Genomic DNA, 26,227 nt, shown 5'->3' with positions numbered 1-26,227 from the left:
GCAAAGAAGGGGAGGAAGCAAATCGAGAGAGCAGCACCGATGCAGACACGTGCACGCTCAGTCGCGTCTGACTCTTTGCGCCCCCCATGGACTGTAACCTGCCAGGCTCCTCTGCCCATGGGATTATCCCAGCAGGAATACTGCAGTGGGTTGCCATTTCCTCCTTCAGGGGATACCAAGTGTCCAATAGCAGCTAGCTAGTGGGGAGCTGCTGTATAACAGAGGGAGCTTGGCTGGGTGCTCTGTGATGACCTAGAGAGGTGGAATGAGAGGGTGGGAGGGAGACTTAGGAGAAAGGGGATCTGTATATACATATGGCTGATTCATGATGTTGTACCGCAGAAACTAATACAACATTGTAAAACAATTATATTCCAATTTAAAATATCAACTTTAAAAAATGTATATGTATGTCCTTATCACTTTAATTTTCCTGGTCTGAAATCCTATAATCATTTCTGGAGAACACACTGGATCTGTTCCTTCCTATTGGATTGGGAGAATATTCAGCTCAAAGCACTGCCCTTTTGACCTAACTTTGTATAAATATAAAGGCCAGAACAATGAAGCAAGATAAACCATCACTCACTAGACATCTATATAGGCCAAGTGAGGAAAGGGTACAGAGATAAATATCCATAGAGACATATCTTTATAGGTATAGCTGGAGAGACAGTTTAAAATCAAGTGAAACATATTTAAATAAATAAATACAAGGTAGACTAAATTTCAAGAGGGAGGAATACTGATTTGTGCACAAAGGTAATTCATTTCTTTTTAGGTGTATTGATTGTGAATTTCCTAAAGAGGAGTATGTAGATTAACTGTTATTAGCATAGAATTCATAATTTGAGCCCTGGAAATAGATGAGATTCCCCTGGGGAAAGAAAAGAAAAAGACATGATCAGCAATAATACTGAAGAATCAAAAGCATAAGCTCAAAGAAGTTCTCATAAGAGAGTTTAACCTAAAAAGGTATTTCAGAGAGACAGCTGTTGCAGAGTTCAAGGAAACACTGACAGACAAGAGGCCTTTAGATGATGGATCCCTTTGGAGCAAGGCATGTGCCTAGCACAGTGGGAAATAAATGATAAAGGAATGGTCTTGGCACACAAAGGACTTCCAATACTAGGTGAGGGAAAAAAGCTGACCCAAAGAGTGGTTCTAGAACTCAGAGCTAAATTACATGATGCCAGTTACCTGAGGTGGGGAGGGCAATGTTCTGCAGTGGTCCAAGATGCCAGCTGCCAAGAAGCCTTTTAGCTCCACAAAGAGCGAAAGCAGCTACTGCCCAGATTGCTACTGTATGGATGACATTGAGGCTAGAACTTTAAAAATAATGACCCTAAGAGAATGGCATTGCCCCAACTAGAAAAGGATGAAGGATTGTCTAGCCAACATTGTTCCTGCATTCATGAATGGATGAAAGAGATGATGGAAATGCCCCACTCCAGCTCTATGGATGAAAGCTACCAATGCATGAAAAGACACATAATAAAAAATAAAGACATATGACCTCTACATCTCACCATCTCCTCTCACCTTTTATTCTCACTGCAGAGCCTCACAGCCAAAGACTCTCTTATTTGCAGACCCACCAAGGGAAATGATGGCCAAAGAGTCTTTTAAATGAAGAATAGAGACAATCTGTTGCCTCCTTTTATTCTGGTACTGGATTTGAAATGTTATTTGGGTATTTTAAAATAATAATAGTGTCCTTAAGCTCTATTTGCAGTACTATGACACAAGAAATCCAGGAGCTCAGAAAGCAATAGTGGTGTATTAGTATTAGCAAATTGTTAAGGAAATAAATTCTAAAGGAAGAAAGTGGCAAATGATTCATATATCAGGAAAATAACCTCAACTCATGCAATCCAAACATTCTTTGATTTATTCACTCATTCGTTAAATATGACCGAAGTGCCAAATTCATGCCCAGTGTTGCACAAAGGGTGAGGCTACATGTAAGAACAGCATATGGTCTCTCTGTCAGGTTCACAGCCTGATGGAGAAGGAAGAAAAACTAATAGCAACCATTTATTCTGTACCGACTTTCCATCAAGAACTGTGCATAGCCCTTTATCTGGCTTTGTTCATTTAATATGACAAGTTTGGGATTTACGTATTACTACATCAGTCTGAGATATCAGGAAATGTAGGTGTAGCAAGAACGAGTAACTGACCAAAGTCACACAGCCAATATGTGGAATTCAAACCCAGCTTCCCTACACAAGACCGCGTTCTTTGCACTGCACCAGGGCACCCCCAGAAAAGAATAAGACCTTCAGCCTGCCCTCAAAGATTACTCAGACATGTTTACAGATGATAACAATGATATGATTATTGTAGTAATAACATCACTTTTCAAGGATTACCAGGACTCTCCTCAGGACTGAGGAGCAGTTTTGAACCCACACCCACCCCACCACCACTGGATCAATTCTGAAGGCATAGCCTGGGGAGTCTCTCCTTGATGAGCAGAAGATGTATTTACAGCTTCCGTCCATCTCTGGTGATACTCCTCTAGGCTACAGGGCTTGCTAAAATAGAGCATCCATCCGTCTGTCTGTCTGTTGATCTATCACATATAGCTATATATCTAGGATAGAACTTACGACCATATAGACTCATTTCCAACCTTCACACTAGTCAGAGCCTTGGATCCTACATAAAGAGCATCAATAAAAAGTGATTTCGAAATTTTTATCACCTTCAGGGGGAGTGATATTCCCACTGCATTGAGTACCTCAGTCCAGTTCAGTCGCTCAGTCATGTCTGACTCTTTGCGACCCCATGGACCGCAGCACGCCAGGCCTCGCTGTCTATCACCAACTCCTGGAACTTGCTCAAACTCATGTCCATCAAGCCGATGATGCCATCCAACCATCTCATCCTTTGTCATCCCCTTCTCCTCCTGCCTTCAATCTTTCCCAGCATCACTGTCTTTTCAAATGAGTCAGTTCTTTGCATTAGGTGGCCAAACCATTGGAGTTTCAGCTTCAGTATCAGTCCTTCCAATGAATATTCAGGACTGATTTCCTTTAGGACTGATGGTTGGATCTCCTTCCAGTCCAAGGGATTCTCAAGAGTCTTCTCCAACACCACAGTTCAAAAGCATCAGTTCTTTGGCACTCAGCTTTCTTTATAGTGCAACTCTCACATCCATACATGACCAGAGGAAAAACCATAGCCTTGACTAGACGGACCTTTGTTGGCAAAGTAATGTCTCTGCTTTTGAATATGCTGTCTAGGTTGGTCATAGCTTTTCTTCCAAGGAGTGTCTTTTAATTTCATGGCTGCAGTCACCATCTGCAGTGATTTTGGAGCCCCCAAAAATAAAGTCCCTCACTGATTCCATTGTTTCCCCATCTACTGGGTACCTATTTCTAAACTAAGATGAAATACACTGCCTGATGTTTGTCTGTTTTCTTGTCAGTTTCTTCACTAGACTGTGATACTCTGCAGGCTGAGGACTGTTTCCTTCATCATCATATTTCCAGCTCATACAGAAGTGTATTGCACTTAGTAGGTGATCATTAATTACAATGTTTACTGAAGAAAAGGAGAAAACTGCATGTCTGTTAATTCACTGTTGGTATTGTTGTTTTAAGTTTATTTGTACAAGTCAGTGGGCTAAGTCCTAGGAGAATGTTTGACATGAAACTGAATAAAACAAACCTTGGTCTAACCTGTTTAGCACATCCCACTTTCACATATTGTTTGTTTAATTTATAAGGGAAGATTGTGTCAACACCTATCAACCTTGAAATAAATGCTATGTTAATATTATATATAAATTCCCATTCTAATTTCATTTATCAATATATAAGCTATAATTCAGAAGTAATCAAGATACAAAATTCATATCAAATGTGAGACACTGAATACATACATTATATATATATATATATATATATATATATATTTATCCTCCTGGGACCCCACTCACATGTCAGTAAAAGAATATAAAAGTAAAAACTCACAGGAAAAAGAGGACATCAGTGGACAAGGATGTCAACAAATATCTGCTATATGAAACCTACTGGAGAAGTGATAACAGGTTAAGCTGAGGATTTTGTGAGCCCACAGAGGCAACCCAATAAGCAACAAGCCAGCCATCCCTCAGAATTCCAGGAAGTCTCAAGAGCTGGAGGTGTGGGGCCTGCAGAAGGTACAGGCATGAGGTCAAGGGTGAGTGAAAGTCAACATAAGGCAGCCAGCTCCTTCAGTCCATCCATCATCACCTCCTGCCTCCCACCTCCAGAGACAGGTGACTTATTTTCTCAAAAAACTCAACCAAATCGGCTCAGGACCGGGGAGTCAGGGCAAAGGCACAGAAGACAGAGAAACAGGGCTGTTAGCAAAAGGCTGATCAACAAACTCTTCTAGCCTCCTCCTACCTACCACCCAGAAAGCCTCAGCCAAGTTTATAATCCTGGGGAAGAGCTTTGGAAAAGCCTGTTGTCAAGAAATCAAAAGGTTTAAGGAAAAGATCTGTAGAATTCAGGAGTGAACTAATAGAAACGCTGGCTTGCTGCCCCATCATTCTATAGCGAATCCCCCAGTTGGTGAGCTTTACCTAACACAGAACGTTCAGTTCACACGTGACCCCTCACAGCCAAGGATCACAAGATTTGAGGGGCAGCCTCCAACAGGAAAGACAAAGACAAACACGCAAACAGGAAACCAGATAACCAGAGGGAAGAAAGACAATGCAGAGGTTAGAAGAACCCTTCAAATAAAGTATGATGACTATTCACAGAGAGGTCAAAAGACAGATGGCATCTATAAAATAGCACCAAGCTTAGGTACTGGAAAAATGGAGCAATCTTAGAACACGAAAGATTCCCTACAAATTAGAAATGTGGGTCTTGGTATTTTAAAAATATCAATAGCAAGTTTGGGAGACAAACTAGGTGAAATCTTCCAGAATATAAAACAAAAAGATAGTTCAGGCATTTGAGAGAGAAAAGAGAAGAATATGTGGTATTAATCCAGAAGGGTGAATAACTGACCAATAAGAGTTCCACAGGAGAAATCAGGGAGATTGGGGAGTAGAGAGAGAAACAGGGCTGATAGCAATAAATTATTGAAGAAACACTATAAGAATATTTCATAGACCCAAAGGATATGAATCTTTAAAGATCCAAAAGGATATGGAACTTTCAATTAAAAGGATGACTAAATGCCGAACACAATAAGACCCAACCAAAGTATATCATTTAGGAATTTCAGAACTACCCAATGCTCACATGAAAGTCATGGGCAATCAGAATGACATTAGACTTGGCAATCCAAACACTGGAAGCTGGATGATAATGGTGTGATGCCTTTAAATTCAGAGAGAATTATTTTAACCTAGAATTTAAATTTCAGCCAAACTGCCAAACAAATGCAAGGGTAGGATAAAGATATTTTCAGGCAGGAAAGCCTCTCAGTAAATTTACCTCACAAGCACCCGTCTTAGGAAGGGTGTGCCGCCAAAATGAGGGAGAAAAGCAAGAAAGAGGAAAACCAGGGAGGAACCAAGGAGAGGCTCCAACACAGGAAGGAGGTGAAGAGACTCCACAAGATGATAGCAGAGGGGAGTCCCAGGAGAACGGTGGTTAGTGGCCCAGAAGAAAAAGTGTCCAGGTTGGAAAAAAGAAGTCAAGGGTCCCAGAAAGGAGGTGCTTCGACTGACAGATTACCACGTGGAACGTTTGGGGACACTGTTGAAAGTTGGGGAGAGTTATATACAGAGCCAGGCTGATGGAAAAAAACAAGCCAAATATTAACTCCAAGAAAAACAAAAAGTTGTTCAAGAAAGGAAAGGTAATTATAGTGTAGTGTTAGCTCAGTAGAGAACATTATTTACACAGTTATAATAATATAAATCCTAAATATTGATTTTGCCAAAAAGGGGAACAAGAGGAAGCAGTGTTGGGGGATAGGAGACTTAAGTCCTCCCCAACTGTAATAGTCCCTAAATAATGATCTGGCGAGACACATATGTTACTTAGAAATATGTAAGTAAACACACGAAGAAATGGCTAAAATTAATTTACAGTAGCTACGTGCAGGGACTGGTGTTAAAGGGGGTGGGGCAGGAGTATAACTGTGGGTTTTGTCTTTATTTTTTTTTTTGTCTTTTTTTTTGTGTTTGTTTGTTTTTGTCTTTATTTTTTAAAGCTCTTAAGCAATATTTGACCCTTGAAATATATACATTTATTGGATAAATTTGGAGTCATTTTTAAGCTCCTCTAACTCTGGTTCTGAGGAGGCTTATGACCAACAAATTAGATACACTGCTGCCCTCAAGGGTCATACCATTTAAACACTAATCTGAGAAGAATCAGACCATTTTCTAATACAACAAAGCTGGAGGAGATTTTAGAAACCAATTTGAGTGCAGTTTTCTCCTCCTCTCCAATCTGTAGAAATCTTTAAAATGTGAAAAAGTTCCATAAGCAGATACACATTTTTCCAAGATGTTTGAGAGGTTACATAATTACAAAACTCTGCGGCAATCTGTACCTGGTAGCACCTGCTCACCAAACAGGGAGACCACCTGATCTTAGAATGTGATAGAGTCCTTATCTGAGTCCAGATTCCAAGAAGGTACAAAGGATAGGGGGCTTTGAGCCAACCCTTCAAGTACAATAGATGGCTAGAAGGGAGTTCCATCCCTGCATTGCAGAAAACAGCCTGGAAAGGAGGAAAGCGCTTAGGTTAAACTGAGAGTCAGAACGGCTCTGGGGGTTCTCAGAAACCCACAGGGTTTGGGGAAATCAGACACACTCAAACTCACAGAGAACGTGACCTGCTAATTCATCACCAAATTGTAATTTCTTCATCACAGCAGAAACCCCTGGTAGAGCAATAAAGACTCTTCTCCTACAGCGGCATCTCCACCACCACGCGATAGCTGGCCCACTCACAACAATAATAATGTGTTAATGACTTTGATAACGGGGATACATATCATTATCACCTCTTAATTACTTTTTGAGCAATGGGAAGGCAGCTGTGGAATACACAAATACAGGAACCAGCGGAGGAAGTGCCCTTAAAGTGGTCTCTGTGATTGTTAATGTTGTCTTATTTTGCTTCTATTATTATCTTTTTTTTTTTAAGGTCACCTGCCATTAGTCAAGAAGCAAAGTATAGGCTTGTGGTTGATTTGTTTCTGATGACAAACTTGGTGTTTATTTATGGGAAGACCATTTCCTTTGGGCTTATGGCTTAGAATTCAGGTCCCCTGTTGATTTCTCTCGCCATCTTCACATTCACAGGACATGGTTCTACACATTGACTTGGCAAACCAAGAGCCAGAAGGCACTTTGGGAAGAGGGTGAGGCTGGGGCTATGATTCCTTAAAAAGAAGGCAAGCTCTAGTTTTGGCACCTAGCACAATCGAGATGTGGAATCCCCAAAATTTCAGTCCCGAGGTGTCCTGTCCCCCAAAATGCTGCCCAATGGCTGGCCAAGGAATGAGTGAACCTTGTACAGTCATTGGATACCTTTTCCCTTTCTCTCCACATGAAAGGCAGTCAGCAACTTCAGTTACTCTTTGCAAACTGCTATGATTTCAAGGTTACCTGAACACAATTCCCATGACCCCTTCAGGATTCCTCTGTCCTCATATTATCTAATCCCCCATGCAGTTATTCTTCAGCTGTATGACATTCTGGGCCAACTCCCCCTTCAGAGTTTACTGTTAGCAGTTATAATATTCAATCTCCTGGAGACCACTCATTTCTCTACAGGTTGGCAAAAAAGCAAGCAGGGGAGGAGGGAGGGAGGGAGGGGGAAGGAAAAAAAAAGAAGAAACTGGGCTGTGAATACATTCAGCTGGAAAAATTAAAATGCTGGTTCTCAAAATTTGTCTTGCCTTGCTTTTTTTATTTTGATAGATTGTATTCTACTTTCTGTTTCTGGCCTGGCCTAGGAGTAAAGGAGTTACTGGAGTCCATTATATTCATGCACCCAGGGCAATCTAAATCTAAGATTATCCCTCAAATCTGAAGTTAGCATAAAACCACAAATGACGAGTTGGCAGCTGAGATGACCACAGATTCTATTATTTGGATAGAACAAAAAGAGATCAGAAAAAGTGCTGTCTGGATTAAAGTATCCTGATTTTTCTACAGTCATTCTGCGCTTAATTTCTATAAGTTAAAATGGGACATTTGAATTGTGGTTTTAAAAAAAAAAAAAGGTAGGCAAGAGCAATGCACTGGGCAAGCTTTTATCTGTCTCCTGCACAAAAGCAGATCCGGAGCAGCCGCCAGGCCCCTCTGGCTCACCAACCTCTGGTTGCTGGCTGTCCTTATCTCACCCTGCTGGGCAAGGGCAGAGTCTATGACATCAGAACAGATAAAGGTGAGGGGCGGAGGGAGAAGAGTGAGAGAGAAGCCAAACACTCTTTTCTCTTCCACCCCACCTGCCTCCTCAGCTTCACCTAACTGCTCACCCTACACTCTACCTCCCAGAAGCCCCTGAGTTTCTTTTCCTCTGTTCTGGCCACCAACTCCTCAGTGGTACCCTGAAGCTGGGGTTTTACTAAAACAAAAGAGTACAGTTGCTCCCTCGTATCCCTGGGTTCTGCATCCCCATCCCAACATTCAACCAACCTTGGACAGAAAATGTTCAAAATAAAAAAATTCCAGAAAGATCCCAAAACAGCAAAACTTGAATCTGCAGTGTGCTAAAAGTTATTTACATTGTATTTACATAGCATCTGCCATGTATTTGGTATGTACCCAGGTGGTGCTAAAGAACCTGCCGGCCACTGCAGGAGACTAAGAGATTTGGGTTTGATCCCTGGGTCAGGAAGGTACCCTGGAGGAGGACATGGCAACCCACTCCAGTATTCAGGCCTGGAGAATCCCATGGACAGAGGAGCCTGCGGGCTACTAGTCTATAGGGTTGCAAAGATTTGGGCACGACTGAAGTGACTTAGCTGGAGAAGGCAATGGCACCCCACTCCAGTACTCTTGCCTGGAAAATCCCATGGACGGAGGAGCCTGGTAGGCTGCAGTCCATGGGGTTGCTAAGAGTCGGACACGACTGAGCAACTTCACTTTCACTTTTCCCTTTCATGCATTGGAGAAGGAAATGGCAACCCACTCCATTGTTCTTGCCTGGAGAATCTCAGGGACGGGGGAGCCTGGTGGGCTGCCCTCTATGGGGTTGCACAGAGTCGGACACGACTGAAGTGACTTAGCAGCAGCAGCAGCAGCAGCAGCAGCAGAAGTGACTTAGCATGCACAGTAAGGGAGGATATGTGTAACTTATACACAAATACTACACTGTTTTCTATAAGGAGATTGAGCATCCTCAGATTTTGGAATCTGCCCGGTCCTGGAATCCATCCCCTATGGATAGTGTGATTTTTACTTTAAACAATGGTGTTTGGGAATAACCTGCTGCTAGCTTTTATCATCTAATGAGTCTATCTCTGTTACTGGTTGAAACTGAAAATGAAAAGGTGGAGGGGAAAGGCAAAAGACCCACCCTACTGTGTGAAGGCTGTAAAGATGGCAAAACGAGAAAACGAGAAAGGAACCCTGGTTTCTAAAAGCCATGCAAAGGCAGGAAAGGAGACACAGACAAGGAAAACATACATGTGGACACAGCCAGGGAAGGAGAGGATGGGACAAATTGAGAGCAGCATTGGTACATATACGTTACCATATGTAAAACAGATAGCCAGTGGGAAGCTGCTGTATAACACAAGGAGCTCAACCTGGTGATCTGTGACAACCTAGAGGTGTGGGATGGGAGGGTGAGAGAGAGGCTCATGAGGGAGGGGGTATATATGTATACTTATGGCTGATCCACATTGTTGTATGGCAGAAACCAACACAACATTGTAAAGCAATGAGCCTCCAACTAAAAAAAAATTAAAAGTCATGCAAGTGAAATTGGGACATTTGATAACAGACCAGTGGGGTGGAAGAGTAAAAGCATTCTCAGGGAGCTCAAATGGGTCCCAGGAGAATGTGTGTGAGGTAGTGAGGTGGTAGCTGTGGGTGAATGAGAGCAAGATGGCTGGATTTCATGACAGATGTATGAGTCCAATGGCTCTCCTCTTCATCCCCACTCTGCCCCTGTGACATGTTCACACACGACCCACTGTCCCTTCTGTTGAGCCTGTGCACTCGTGTGCACTCAGTCACCTTCGACTCTTTGTGACCCCGTGGGCTGTAGCCTGCCAGGCTCCTCTATCAATGGGATTTCCCAGGCAAGAACACTGAAGTTGGTGGTCATGCCCTTCTCCAGGGGATCTTTCTGACTCAGGGATCAAACTTGAGTCTCTTGCATCTCCTACATTGGCAGGTGGATTCTTTACCAGCTGAGCCACCAGAGAAGGCCTCTGCTGAGCCCACCCACTGGAAACTACCAAGACCAAGTGTCCTGAATTTTCTAAGACACTTTCCATTGTGAATGGTCTTCTGGCCCTACAGACAATAATAGCAAAAGCCAGAGGGCTGGGCTTCAGCACCGAGACTGCTCAGTTTTGAATACCGGTTTTGCCACATAGTGACTGAATGACCCTCCTTAATGTTCAGAATCTCAGTTTCTCACTTATAAATCAGCCATAACAGTAGGACACTGAGCTTCTGTGAAAATTAAAAGTGATAATATGAAAAATAGCTTAAAATAGCATCCATCTCTGCGAATACCTCATAGTATCTAATAGTAATAGTAGTGACTTAGCAGCAGCAGCAGCAAGCCCTCAACAATACTAAACTTATTTTACTCTTAATGGTCATTACTACACAGGCAGATAGTTTGCATACATGGCCTCTAATCCTTACGACAACCCAGGAAGGGAGAAAATGTGCTGGAAATTGCAGAAGTTGGTGACAAAACAACATTTACCAGATTGCCACTACTGTCAAGAAAAGGATGAGAAAACCTTTTGTCACACTGCTTACCCTCATTTTTTTAAAAAAATGGGAGAATGTAGCTATGACATACAAAGCTCTTTTTATCTTCTCCCATGTATAAGTAAGATTGTGGAGTAGAAGGATGTGCACTTATCTCCTACAAGAGCACCAAAATCACAACTTGCTGTTGAACATCCATCACCAGGAGAATGTTGGATCTCACCAAAAAAAGATGCCCCCTGTCCAAAGGCAAAGGAGAAGCTGTAACATAACGGAAGGAGGGGCGCAGTCGCATTTAAAATCAAACCTCATACCACCAGAGACACTCAGAGGGCACAAACAAAACCTTGTATGTACCAAGACCCAGGGAAAGGAGCCGTGACCCCCACAAGAGACTGAGCCAGACCTGCTGGTTACTGGTTGAGGATCTCCTATGGAGGCATGGGTCAACAGTGGCCTGCCATGGGGGTCCTCAAGACAGCAGCAGTCCTGGAAGGCATGGTGTGTGGTAAAAGTCCTCTTGGAGGAGGTCGTCATCAGCCCCACTATAGAGCTGCTGAGCAGATGCCCCACAAACTGGAGAACAATTATACCAAAGAAGTTCTCAAACTGTCGCAAAAGTTCTAGGGCCCACAACAGATTTTCCAACCTGGGGATCTGGCAAAGGGGCTGAGAACCCCCAGGGAATTTGACTTTGGAGGCCAATGGGATTTGATTACAGAACTTCCACAGGGCTGGGGAAACAGATGCATGGAGGGCACAAACAAAATCTTGTGGGCTCTAGGACACAGGAGAAATGAGGAGTGATCCCACAAAAGACTGAGCTAGACTTGCCTGTAAGTATCCAGGAGTCTGGTGGAGGCGTGGGTCGTCCTGGGAGGTGTGGCATGCTGGCATAAGTTCTTCTGGAGGTGCTTTCTCCATTACCATTACCATAGTTTGGCCAAACTACAGGGAGGGAACACAGCCCCACTCATTAGCAGAAAATTGGATTAAAGATTTACTGAGCATGGCCTTGCATACCAGAGCAAGACCCAGTTTTCTTCACAGCTGGTCCTTCCCATCAGAAAGCTTCCACAAGCCTTTTATCCTTCTCCATCAGAGGGAAGACAGAATGAGAACCACAATCACAGAAAACTAACCAAACTGATCACATGGATCACAGCCTTGTCTAACTCAATGAAACTATGAGCCATGCTGTGCAGGGCCACGCAAGACAGATGGGTCATAGTGCAGAGTTCTGACAAAACGTGGTCCGCTGGAGAAGTGAATGGCAAACCACTTCAGCATTCTTGCTTTGGTAACCCCATGGACAGTATGAAAAGGCAAAAAGATATGACACTGAAAGATGAACTCCCCAGGTAAGTAGGTGCCCAATATGCTTCTGTAGAAGAGCAGGGAAATAGCTCCAGAAGGAATGAAGAGGCTGAGCCAAAGCAGAAACTACACCCAGTTGTGGATGTGTCTGGTGGTGAAAGTAAAGTCCGATGCTGTAAAGAGCATAGGAACCTGGAATGTTAGGTCCATAAATCCAGGTAAATTGGAAGTGGTAAAACAGGAGATGGCAAGACTGAACACTGACATTTTATGAATCAGTGAACTAAAATGGACAGGAATGGGCAAATTTAATTCAGATGACCATTATATCTACTACTGTGACCAAGAATCCCTTAGAAGAAATGGAGTTGTCCTCATAGTCAACAAAGGATCCGGAATGCAGTACTTGGGTGCAATCTCAAAAATGACAGAATGATCTCGGTTTGTTTCCAAGGCAAACCATTCAATATCACAGTAATCCAAGGCTATGCCCCAACCACTAACGCCAAAGAAGCTGAAGCTGAACAGTTCTATGAAGACCTACAAGACCTTCTAGAACTAACACCCAAAACAGATGTCCTTTTCATTGTAGGACTGGACTGGACCGTGGACTGGAATGCAGAAGTAGGAAGTCAAGAGATAACCTGGAGTAACAGGCAAGTTTGGCCTTGGAGTACAAAATGAAGCAGGGCAAAGGCTAACAGAGTTTTGCCAAGAGAACACACTGGTCATAGCAAATATCCTCTTTCAACAACACAAGAGACAACTCTACACATGGGTATCACCAGATGGTCAATACCAAAATCAGACTGATTATATTCTTTGCAGCAAAGATGAAGAAGCTCTATACAGTCAGCAAAAACAAGACGGGGAGCTGACAATGGTTCATATCATGAACTTATTGTAAAATTTAGACTTAAATTGAAGAAAGTTGGGAAAACCATACTCATTCAGGTATGACCTAAATCAAATCCCTTACAATTATACAGTGGAAGTGACAAATAAATTCAAGGGATTAGATCTGATAGACAGAGTGCCTGAAGAATTATGGATGGAGGTTTGTGACATTGTACAGGAGGCAGTGATCAAAACCATCCCCAAGAAAAAGAAAGGCAAAATGGTTATCAGAGGTGGTCTTACAAATAGCTGAGAAAAGAAGAGAAGCAAAAGGCAAAGGAGAAAAGGAAAGATAAACCCATCTGAATGCCGAGTTCCACAGAATAGGAAGGCAAAATAAGAAAGCCTTCCTCAGTGAACAATGCAAAGAGATAGAGGAAAACAACAGAATGGGAAAGACTAGAGATCCCTTCAAGAAAATTAGAGATACCAAGGGAACATTTCATGCAAAGATGGGCACAATAAAGGACAGAAACAGTATGGACCTAACAGAAGCAGAAGATACTAAGAAGAGGTGGCAAGAATATACAGAAGAACTATACAAAAAATACCTTCATGACCCAGATAACCATGATGGTGTGATCACTCACGTAGAGCCAGACATCCTGGAATGTGAAGTCAAGTGGGCCTTAAGAAACATCACTATGAACAAAGCAAGTTCTAAAAGATCAGCTGTTAAAGGGCTGCACTCAATATGCCAGCAAATTTGGAACACTCAGCAGTGACCATAGGACTGGAAAAGGTCAGTTTTCATTCCAATCCCAAAGAAGGGCAATGCCAAAGAATATTCAAACTACCGTACAATTGTGTTCACTTCACATGCTAGCAAGGCCATGCGCAGAATCCTCCAAGTGAGGCTTCAACAGTACGTGAACCGAGAACTTCCAGATGTACAAACTGGATTTAGAAAAAGCAAAGGAACCAGAGATCAAATTGCCAACATCCATTGGATCATCAAAAAAGCAAAACTCCCAGAAGCAAAAATTCCAGAAAAACATCTGCTTCATAGACTGTGTTAAAGCCTTTGACTGTGTGGATCACAACACACTGTGGAAAATTATTAAAGAGATGGGAATACCAGACCAGCTTACCTCCCTCCTGAGAAATCTGTGTGCAGGTCAAGAAGCAACAGTTAGAACTGGACATGGAACAATGGACTGGTTCCAAATTGGGAAAGGAGTGTGTCATGGCTGTATATTGTCACCCTGCTTATTTAACTTATATGCAGAGTACATCATGCGAAATACTGGGCTGGATAAAGCACAAGCTGGAATCAAGATTGCTGGGAGAAATATCAATAATGTCAGATATGCAGATGACACCATCCTTATGGCAGAAAGTGAAGAGGAAATAAAGAGACTCTTGATGAAGGTGAAAAAGGAGAGTGAAAATGCTGGCTTAAAACTCAAAATTCAAAAAACGAAGATCATAACATCTGGTCCTATTACTTCACGGCAAATAGATGGGGAAACAATGGAAACGGTGTCAGACTTTATTTTCTTGGGCTCCAAAATCACTGCAGACAGTGACTGCAGCCGTGAAATTAAAAGACATTTGCTCCTTGTAAGAAAAGCTATGACCAACCTAAACAGCATATTAAAAAGCAGAGACATCACTTTTTGACAAAGGTTTGTATAGTCAAAGCTATTGTTTTTCCTGTAGTCATGTATGGATCTGAGAGTTGGACCATAAAGAAGGCTGAGCACTGAAGAACTGATACTTTTGAACTGTGGTGTTGGAGAAGACTCTTGAGAGTCCCTTGGACTGCAAGGAGATCAAACCAGTCCATCCTAAAGGAAATCAACCATGAATATTCATTGGAAGGACTGATGCTGAAACTCCAATACTTTGGCCACCTTATGTAAAGAACTGACTCATTGGAAAAGACCCTGATGCTGGGAGGGATTGGGGGCAGGAGGAGAAGGGGATGACAGAAGACAAGATGGTGTAGGACGGCATCACCAACTCAATGGACATGAGTTTGAGCAGGCTCTGGGAGATGGTGAAGCACAGAGAAGGCCGGCGTGCTGCAGTCCGTGGGGCCACAGAGAGTTGGTCACGACTGGGCGACTGAACAACAACAAAATGTTCTCTCTGCTCCTTCTTGAAACTTTGGTCCTAGGCTGCTATGAGAAAGGCTAGATGACTACTTAGTCCAATGTTTCTTAAGTGGGAGCAGGGAACAGGGAATGATAATGGTAGGGTCAGGGGAGCACCACTGAAGCAGTTGAAGGGGCAGGATGCCATGGTCACAATGTGCAAAGTTAGAGCTCTACTGTTTTTTTAAAAAAATCCATTTTCATACGGTTAGATTCTATAATATTAGTATTAATCTATAATATTAGTATTATACTGTGCTAAATTTTATGTATATAGAGGATAGAATAGGTTTTTCTGTGTTAGCTCCAGGACATAATCACTGTGCAAAATTGCGCGTGAATTAGAAAAGGTGTTGCAAAGTCCCAAAGAATATTCTTAGTGGTGGACTGTTAGGACACAACTGGTACATAATTTTCAAAGTCCTTTGTATGATTTTAAGTCTACCTTAGCCATTTCCCTGCTAAGAATCTGTAGTAGATCTTCACAATGGAATCAATGTTATTTTAACCTTAGTAATGATCTGCTTTGACCTTCCAGGACTGCAAAACTGTGACCCTCAGGGAGCGGCAGGCGCTCTCTCAGCAATTTTAAACCTCCCCCCAGCGTAATTCTTTTCATATTGCACCATGTTCACCGATTTGTCTTTCCCCAAAGACTGAACCAGGTCATAGTCACCCTTATATCTTCAGAACCTAGCAAGGTCTACCTCCCAGAAGGGGCTCAAGAATCTTCGTTGAATGAATAAACTAATAAGGGTGGAGAGATTTCAATTGAGCATAAATGTGGAAGCGAGGGAAAGAGGGAGGAAGAAGAAAGACTGGAGGCAGGAACAAGGGAAGGAAGAAAGAAAGGAAAACAGCATTATGGAAGCGGTTATTTCTCTAATACAGCAGAGTTTATTTGCCATCTATTATCTGGATTTAAAAGTCCCGAGTCTAAGATGCTATGAATTATTGAACACCTATTATGGACTTAGCACTCTGATAGTTCCCGGAAGAAAGGAAAGTGAAAGTTTAGCAAAGACACATTAGTCACAAAAGTTATCCTAAGGAGCTTACAATTTAAGTGGGGGAACTGAAATTAACCCTGAAGCAGTCAAAGGACTATACATCCTAGCATGTAATTAGATTCTAAATTACTTGTTACAGAAAAAATTGTAAGGTTAAAAGGGAGGAGCTGTAGTGTGAGCTGGAGGAACTGGGAAAGACTTGTCTAAGGTTTGGGACTTGGGCTGCCCCCTGGAAGGCTAACAAGGAAGAACAACAATCTCCACAAAGACAGGGGCGGGGAGGAGTCTGTTCAGGGATCCCTGAGGCCAGTTTGGCTGGGGAGAGAAGCTAGCAGGGCCAGGCCCAGTTACTGGCAGCCTTGGGAGTCAGCCGAAGGCCTTTCTGCTCAGGATGTGGTGGCCCTTAGGCGTGGCCAGGAGGAGGTTTCCGGGAGGACTCACATCCTAGTCTTTCTCTTTCCCCTGGATGAGGGTGACTTGCAGTGGCTAGAATCATCCTATGGGTGATGAACTTCCCAGAATGTGGCAGATGAAAGTGGTGGTGGCAGTCCGGGCCTCCCATTCTGGTTCCCAGATGGTGAGAGAGGGAGGCCAGGAAGCATCACTGTTTCCCCAAATTCTGTGACTTCACAGAAGCTGCAGGAAATGCGATGGAGATGGGAAGAAAGAGCTCTTCTCCTTTGCCTCCGAGGGTGGTATTTTACAAGAGGCATATGGGGCTGGCTTCCATCTGAGATGGTTTCCACACGAGTGCCTCTTCCCATGAGCGATAAACCAATCAGAGAAATAGCCTCTTGGCAAAGCAGCCCATTGCTGGGTGAGACCACCTTCCATCTTTCTAGATCACTGAGATTTTACATTGATAGGTAAGTATGTGCTGCTTCTATCTTCTCTGAAGGTAGATTCTAAACACACTTGATGGGGTATATAATACTGGCTATCCACGAAATTAAATTCACCACAAATTTTGAGCTATAACACCCTGTTATCTCAGAATAATAACTGCTTGGAGCCATTACGATATTTATAAAGTATCAGAGCTTTAACAAAATGAAAACATGCCATAAAAGAAAATGCCCTTCAAATTTTATGCAAATACCTCAGTTTGAATAAAATAAACATTAATTAAGTTTACATATGCAAATTAATTCTAACTAGCCATGTTTTCATACTTGGTTATTAACCACAGTTTTCTTTTATGTCTCATTGAAATTAGCCCTATCATTTAGAAAATATTAACCAAAGAATGCTTTACATTTTTATGCATTAAATATGAAATATTATCCAAATAAGTAAAAAACCCATATATTTGAAAATATACTATAAAACAATAAAGAGATACTTTTATGCAACTAATTTTGTATTAAGATTTTACTTGAGATCAGAGAAACCATATGTATCTGTGCCTATCTCTCATGTATCTGTGATCTTACTGTGCTTGTATCTCCATTCTAAGACTGAATCTTAGGATGATTTCTCATGGGAACAATAAAAAGGATCTCCTACCAGCGAATGAAGTGGCAACAGGACTTCCCTGGCTGTCCAGTGGTTAAGGCTCTGAGCTTCCACTGCAGAAGGCACAAGTTTGATCCCTGGTTGGGGAACTAAGACTCCCCCATGCCACAAAGCATGACCAAAAAAGAAAAAGTAGCAAGAAAACTTTTTGCGGGGGTGGGGGGAGTGGATACTAAGAAGTAAGTCAGATCTTTTGTTTTATATACCAGTGAATAATCATAACAGTTTTAACTAAGGTACTTTCTGAAGGCTAAATACATTTCAAACCACATTGTCAACAAATGTACAGTAATTGCTTATAAAATCCATTTTGCAGGTAGAAAAACTGATTGCAAGAATAAATGACTTGGTTAAAGACAGACTGTCAAAAACAAAATTAAACCTAGTTGTCTTCACTTTTAGCTCAAAATATTTCTCATTAATCCTCACTTATGTCTAGGACTCACTACTGGACAAGACTTCACTTAGCCCAGAGATGGGCTCACAAGAGACAAACAAACGATTTTAGGATATATCTTCCTATCCTATTCCCTCTCTTTTAATTCATATAGGAAATTAAACCATTAATTCTTAACTATTGTTGATTATCAAAATCACCCATGAGGCTTAAAAACATGAAATGATCGGGACCCACACCAGAGCCAATGAATTATAATCTCTGAGGGTGGAATCCTTTAAGACTTCTTTTTCAGGAAAAATAACATGTTTACTAGTCAACTGCCTGGCACACTTCCATATTGCTTTTTATTTCCTGTTTGGAAATGTCATCCTCTTTTTTCGTCATTTCCCTTTTATATATTCTCTGTCCCTTTTGTTTTTTTTAAAAGCTGCCCACACCAAAGGATTTTTCTGATGATCTTACAGATTTGGAAAGGAGACAGTGATAGAAAATTTCTAAAACTCTCTGCTTCAGAATGAAAGAATTGAAAATCATTTGCTTTGGGAGTTTCTTAATCATTGCTTCATCAGTATTTTTGGAGATGGTTGTCAGGCAAGAAGACTCAAGGATGAAGCAACACAAAGGAAAATACAAAGAGGAGATCATTCGTACCAAGGAAAAAACACCCAGCCATGCTAGCTCATATGCAAATGTTGCTCTGAGACCGGTTTTAATTCTCTAAATGGTAATTGCAAATGGAAAAAAAGGGTCTTTATAGGAAAGAATGGCCATCACTGAGGTTTCTTTCATGCTCATTGTTGTACACAGTTCTATTAACCAGTGTTAGAATAGGATGCATTCATCCAAAAACCTAATATGATGACTTCCTGGCAGTCCCGTGGTTAAGATTAAGCGCTTCCACTGCAGGGGTACTGGTTTGATCTCTGGTTCGGGAACTAAGATCCTATATGCTGTGTAGCCAAAAAACAAACAAATCAACAAACCCCCAGAAACCTAATATGGTGCAACAAAACAACAAAATTACAATTTACTATTCCTCCAGAATGTGTGGTAGAGAATTCTAATTAACCCAAAATTGTGATAAATTAGTAATAATGATGTTTACTGTTTCATGCATGTATTTAACAGTAAACATATTGTGAATATAATATTTAAACTTACTGAGGTAACATTGGTTTATAATACGTGTAACACTCATGTGTACAGCATTATATTTCTACTTCTATATCACTACAGCATGCTCACCCCCAAGAAGTTAGTTTCCATCCAATACGGCTGATCTCCTTTACCCATCTCAACCCCCACTCCATCCCTGAATATAAGTTTTTTGATAAATCAAGAGGTTCGTGTCTTTAGTTCTCATTGGGTAATTCTTCAGGTACAAATACATCCACACAAAATTGGCATGAGGTGACTAAGCAGAGTTGTCTGTATTCTATCTGCCTTTTCCAACACCATGGCAAGAAGACACAGCTCAGAGAGAATGCAGGTGTGCACTCATATTCATTCAACAACTGGTGCTGATTTTGTGCCAAGCTCTGCGCCAGGGAATAGATTTACCACTGTGAGCATAAGTTATGGTCCCTGCCTTTCCAGTACTTACATTCTAACTAGAGAGACAGAGAACCATGGCATCAGGCTGTCAACAAGCAAAGCAGGCATCATTTTGCAGGAGACAGTGGAAAAAAGCAAAGTCACTGATTTTGTCTGCTCAGGCTGCTATCACAGAATACCACAGACTGAGCAGCTTAAACAACATTTCTTTCTCACAGTTCTGTCGCCTGAAATCTAAGATTTAAGTGTTACTTTGGAAAAACTGGTGTCTGGTGGGGGCCCTCCTCCTGGTTTGCAAACAGTGGTCTTCCCGCTGTATCCTCACGTAGCTGAGGAACAAACTGAGTCTCTTCCTGTAAGGACACTAACCCAGCATGGGGGTTGGGGGGTGACCTCCATCCTCATGACCTTATATGAACATAATTAGGTCCCAAACCCACCTCTCAGTACCATCCATTGGGGAGTAGGTTTCAACACATGAATTTTGGAGAGACAAACGCAAAGTTCTTAACAGCTGTCTAGACCTGGGCTGTCCAGCAGGATCGCCAATAGCCACAGGTAACTACCAAGCCCTTGAAAATGAAAGTAAAGCGAAAGTAAAGTCGCTCAGTCGTGTCCGACTCTTTGCGACCCCATGGACTGTAGCCTACCAGGCTCCTCTGTCCATGGGATTTTCCAGGCAAGAGTCCTGGAGTGGCTTGCCATTTCCTTCTCCAGGGGATCTTCCCAACCCAGGGATCGAACCCAGGTCTCCCACATTGTAGACAGACACTTTACTGTCTGAGTCACCAGGGAAGTACTAAGCCCTTGAAAGCTCAGTCAAACGGAGATGTCCTGTAGTGTAAGTTATACACCAGATTTCAAAAATTTAGTATGGGGAACAAATACTATGGCAAGTACCTCATTTTTGTATTCTTACCTGTTAAAATGATAATATTTTAGATATATTCAGTTCAGTCACTCAGTCGTGTCTGACTCTTTATGACCCCAAGGACTACAGCACACCAGGCTTCCCTGTCCATCACCAACTCCCGGAGCTTGCTCAAATTCATATCCATTTGAGTTGGTGATGCCATCCAATCATCTTGTCCTCTGTTGTCCCCTTCTCCCCCCTGCCTTCAATCTATCCCAGCATCAGGGTCTTTTCCAATGAGTCAGTTCTTCGCATCAGGTTCAATGTGTTGGAGCTTCAGCGAGAGCATTAAGTCCTGCCAATGATTATTCAGGACTGATTTCCTTTAGGATCAACTGGTTTCCTTTTGGATCAACTGGTTTGATCTCCCTGCAGTCCAAAGGACTCTCAAGATATCGGGTTAAGTGAAAAATATTACAATTTTTTTTGCTAGTTTCTTCTTGTAGCTGTTAGAAAACTGAAGATTACTTCTGAGGCTCACACTTAGGTCTTGCATCATATTTCTGTAGGACAGCGTTGATCTAGCTCTGCAGTTCTCAAATGGAGGAAATTTTGGCCCCCAAGGGACATTTGGCAATATCTGAGGACATCTTTTGTTTGTGACAACTGGAAGGAGTAGATGCCATGAACATCTAGCTGGTAGAGGCCTCAGAAAGCTGCGAAACATTTTACAAGGCACAGGACAGTCTTCCCTTATCACAAAGAATTACCCATCCTAAATGTCACATTGCCAAAACTGAGAAACTCTGATGGAGAGAATTCAATTAATAAGGTATAAAAAGAGCTTAAAGTGAACACTGAAACCTACAAATCTACATCTATATAATGGACTACATATGATGTGGTAGGGCTTCCCTGGTGGCTCATATGGTTAAAGAATCCGCTTGCAATGCAAGAGACCTGGTTCAATCCCTGGGGGAGATCCCCTGGAGAAGGGATTGGCAACCCACTCCAGTATTCTTGCCTGGAGAATTCCATGGACAGAGGAGCTTGACGGGCTATCGTCCATGGGGTCTGATATAGTAATCTATGACCAATAAATTTCTATTTGCAAGATAAAGGGCCTGAGGCCAGAAGCATCGCCATGTGTGTGGCAGCTCATGTCACCCCTTCAGAACCCTGGTGGTCACATGTCACCAGCATGTTCTGAAGAGCTGGAGGATCCTCTCAGAACCCTGGATAGATGGTTTGCAGTTTAAGGCACATACTTATGTGTCTGAGTATCCACACAAATATTCACAACAAATCTCCTTAGGTCTCATGGTAAAGAACTTATTGTTTATAATTCTGACTAGATGGAACATTCCATAAGCAAGATTTTTGAGTTCAAAATGAGCAATGTGTGGTAAATGGTTCATCTCAGTGAAGTTTATTTCTGCCTGAATATGCCATGTATCTTGAAGTTGAGAAATTTGGCTGAAATCAGTCCTAACCCTGTAGCATTCCAGAAATTGCTTTTCTTTTGAAGGTGTGCCTGATTTCAACTGGTTTACTTGCCATGTTTTTTTTTTTTTTTTTCTGACTCCAAGGCAATAAAGAGTTCTGATTATTTCAGCTTTCTGTTTGGATTTTAGCAAGGAACTATAACCATACTTGGCTGTGATGCATGACATATTTGAAGCTGCAGGATCAAAGGGTTTGGGTACTTTGCCTAAATATTTGGAACCCCTACTTCTCTATCTATTTCCATTCTGATGCAAGAGAGAAGCCCAGTGGTTATCACTGAAGCTCTTCACAAATAACAGCAGGAAAATAAGTTTCCTTCCTTTGTCCTCAGAGATGGAAACCTACTCCCCTCCTATCCACCCCAGTGTCTCATCTGAAAACTCCCCTTGTTTGATCCTGCAGATCCACAGGCCCTGCTCACCTGAACTGCCCCTTCTCAAAGCTCAACTGTTGCTCTGAGATTTAAATAAAGTTTTCTTATCCATGCATTGGCATTTTTACATCCAGGCCACCTCTGATTATTTTTTAAATAGGCAGAAAGTGGCGTGCCCTTGTAGTCACACTCTTTGAAATTTAGGCAAAAATCATTGAAAAGAATGAAACAATGCCATTTGCAGCAACATGGATGGACCTAGAGATTGTCACACTAAGTGAAGGAAGCCAGACAGAGAAGGAGAAATATTGTATGACATCCCTTATATGTGGAATCTAAAAAGAAATGATACAGGTGAACTTACAGAACAGAAACAGACTCATAAACTTAGAGAATGAACTAAGGTTGTTGGGGAGGGAGAGAGGGGCGAAGGGATAGTTAGGGAGTTTGGGATGGACATGCATACACTGTTATATTTGAAATGGATAACCAGCAAGAGTCTACTGTACAGCATAGGGAACTCTGCTCAGTTGATGTGGCAGCCTGGATGGGAGGGGAGTTTGGGGGAAAATGAGTACATGTGTATGTAGGGCTGAGTCCCTTTGCTGTTCGCCCAAAACTATCACAACATTGTTAATCAGATATACCCCAATACAAAATAAAAAAGTTTAAAAGATGAATAAAGGCAAAAATAAGGTTCTGCTGCTGCTACTGCTACGTCACTTCAGTCGTGTCCGACTCTGTGCGACCCCATAGACGGCAGCCCACCAGGCTCCCCCGCCCCTGGGATTCTCCAGGCAAGAACACTGGAGTGGGTTGCCATTTCCTTCTCCAATGCATGAAAGTGAAAAGTGCAAATGAAGTCACTCAGTCGTGTCCGACTCTTGGCGACCCCATGGACTGCAGCCCACCAGGCTCCTCCATCCATGGGGTTTTCTAGGCAAGAGTACTGGAGTGGGGTGCCATTGCCTTCTCCGAAATAAGGCTCTACTTGAAAGCAAAGAAAACAATTGATTAGTGATCGAGTGAAAGGAAATTGTCTTGTTATTGAAACCACTTGAAGACCAGGATTTGTGCATTTTCCATTATGTTTTGCTGCATCATTAAACCACAGGAAGATAAAAACAAAAAGGAAACCACATTACTTTATATAACTTTCAAACCTCATGTAACCTCCTGGCCCTCCCCTCTTAGCCAGATTCATCATCTGCCTCTAAAGCATGATAATTTTCCGGAGTAAAACATGTCTAGGAAAAAAGTTTCTATACTTTGGATAAAAATACACATAACTCATTTATATTCTAGGTGATGTATGACAATGTTCAGCAGCGGGGAAAATAGCAGAGTGAGTTGGCACATGTCACAAATACTCCAGTTCTCCTTTTGGGTAAGTACTTGGTAGAATTACATCTTTTCACTCTTTTGAATTTAGACATAGCCGTGTGAAAAAGGCTAAAAACAAACAACAAAAACAAGCAAAAGTGATGAGTGTCACTTCCGGTCACCTTTGAAAGGAAGTGCCCATGGCAGCATTAATCAGTCCAGATTTTGAGTGAATTAGATAGCCAGGGTCTTTCTGAAGACCTGAGTTTGAAGGTGTAGCCTGTGTTGTTAAGTCCCAGGGATTTGGGGGGTTTGATTACTACAGTATCCACCTATCCTGGCTAATAAATACATCACTTAAGGTCTAGTACCTTAGTTTTACCTTCTGTGCCTTTTCAAAATATCACGTACTTTCTCCTAATGTAATAGAAGAAAACAAATTTAACAAACACGCTTAAGAAATAATAATTTCAAAGAAGAAAAGTACTTAAAAGCACAGAGAGTGTAGTATTGAAGAGGGTGATCGTCTGACAACAGATGTTGTTACTGCTGTTGTGTGTGTGTTGTTTTCGTGGTGCTACTTCATGGTGTTGAGCATGGTGATTTGATCCATTTTTTTCTCCCTGCCAATTCAACAGTGTGACCACAGAACGATTTTTAGTGACCAGTTTTTCCATGCCCAGCTTTTGGTTGCAGCCGGTTTTCCATGATGTTTTGATGCTTGTGGTCCTTATTTGACTCTGCGAGGATGGAGAATACCAACTTGAAGAACACCTGCAGTGTCTGAGACTCAGCATCTAACTTTTCCATATGCTCTTTTTTTTCCAGTTCTCCCACTGTGTACTAACCACAAGTATGCAGGCCCGAAGACTGAATACTAATCAAAAGGGAAAACCGGGTTGGTTGCGGCTTAAGGCCTTAGTAGGAAAGTCCTCCAGCTGCCAGGGCATGTGTGGAACACATGACTCCTGCTGGCAATGGTCAATGCTCTACACCAGCTGACTACCAGCAACCTGGAAGTTGGGCTATTTTCCTTTTTAATTTCCATTTAATTTGCAGTTTTATCAAAATGAAATGTTTACTTCATTTTTAGAAGGCAAACAATTCTACCAGCCTGTAAGGAAATCCTCTATCTCTACCAACCCCTGATTTATACTTCTCAGATTACCCACTTACTGACTAGATTATCCATTTAAAATCTATTCACTGTTTTTGTCCCCCTGTTTCTAAGTAACCTGCTGCTTTTTCAAATTTAGATAGATGTATTGATTTCCCATTATAAAACACACGAACTTCACTTTACTATGTACTCCCGTATACACACATGCACACATACGCATAGTATCAATTAGTTTTGCTGTGTAACAAATCATCCCAAAACATACTGGCTTAAACCAGCCATGTATGTACTCACAAATCTGTGGATCAGAAATCTGAACTGGATTGGGCAATCCTGGTCTTGACTGAGCTCATGTTCAGCTGTAGTTGGTTACTGGAGTTGCTGGGGGCTGGCTAGCTGGAGTGGCCTCAGCTAGAGTGCCTCTCTCACTCTCCATGCAATCTTCCATCCTCTAGCGAGTTATGATGGACTCGTTCACACGGTGTTTCTGAGCATAGCAATAAATTTTATCCTCTTATTTCTTCTAAATTCACTTGGCAGCTCTTAAAGTAAGACCTATTGTTAATATCTTTAACAGAGATCCATGCTGATGGCTTGCCATGGACTTTTTTTGAAGTTTTAAAAACTATTTATGTACCATTCTATTTAATATTTATTTATTCTATTGTATCAGGCTCCCTGGTGGCTCAATAGGTAAAGAATCTGCCTGCAATACAGGAGACCTGGGTTTGATCACTGGGTTGGGAAGATCCCCTGGAGAAGGGAATGGCAACCCACTCCAGTATTCTTGCCTGGAAAATCCCATGGACACAGGAGCCTGGCAGGCTACAGCCCACAGGGTTGCAATGAGTCATATGTGACTGAGCAACTAAATCACATCTCACTAAAATATTATAAAATACCACTGTATTCATGCACCTAGTTTGAAATTCTAAAAGTGCTTTAAGTCTTGTGAATGTTCCTTTTTAAGAGCACTCTGTCAGAAACTAACACAGCACTGTAAAGCAGTTATCCTCCAGTTTAAAAAAAAAATCCATTAAGAAAAAGGACTCCATTCTTGTGTTATGGATGCAACATCTTCTCTTATTTCTCTGAGGGTTTTGTTTTATTTACATTTTCTTCTGCTCTCTCAATGCATTGTCTGTTCTCTCTGTGATATTTGTTAATTTTTTTTTGAGAGTCTTTATTTATTTTTAGCTAATGAGTTAGGATATATAGCATTTTTTAATTGCAAGAGTTAAATATACATGCTTCTGATTTTTAAAAATGATTCATGTTAGTCTTTTTAAATTTATTTAAAAGGGAAAGGACATATGTATACCTATGGCTGATTCATGTTGAGGTTTGACAGAAAACAGCAAAATTCTGTAAAGCAATTATCTT

General features: G+C 41.7%; 1 long non-coding RNA gene across 6 annotated transcripts in view; it reads left to right on the top strand.

The window, feature by feature from the left end:
• Positions 1–26,227, top strand: part of LOC112579558 — a 224,226-nt gene that overhangs the window by 122,208 nt on the left and 75,791 nt on the right. For 2 of the 6 annotated variants that reach the window (XR_006544401.2, XR_006544395.2), the window contains exon 2: positions 23,707–23,788. The exons of the other annotated variants lie outside the window; for them this stretch is intronic. This is a non-coding gene — a long non-coding RNA (uncharacterized LOC112579558). The remainder of the gene's footprint in view (positions 1–23,706; positions 23,789–26,227) is intronic. 6 annotated transcript variants of the gene reach the window in all.

Source organism: Bubalus bubalis, chromosome 2, assembly GCF_019923935.1.
Source record: "Bubalus bubalis isolate 160015118507 breed Murrah chromosome 2, NDDB_SH_1, whole genome shotgun sequence".
Taxonomy (NCBI): Eukaryota; Metazoa; Chordata; class Mammalia; order Artiodactyla; family Bovidae; genus Bubalus; species Bubalus bubalis.
Note: the sequence above shows the minus strand (reverse complement) of the source record. Positions and strands in the feature narration are given on the sequence as shown.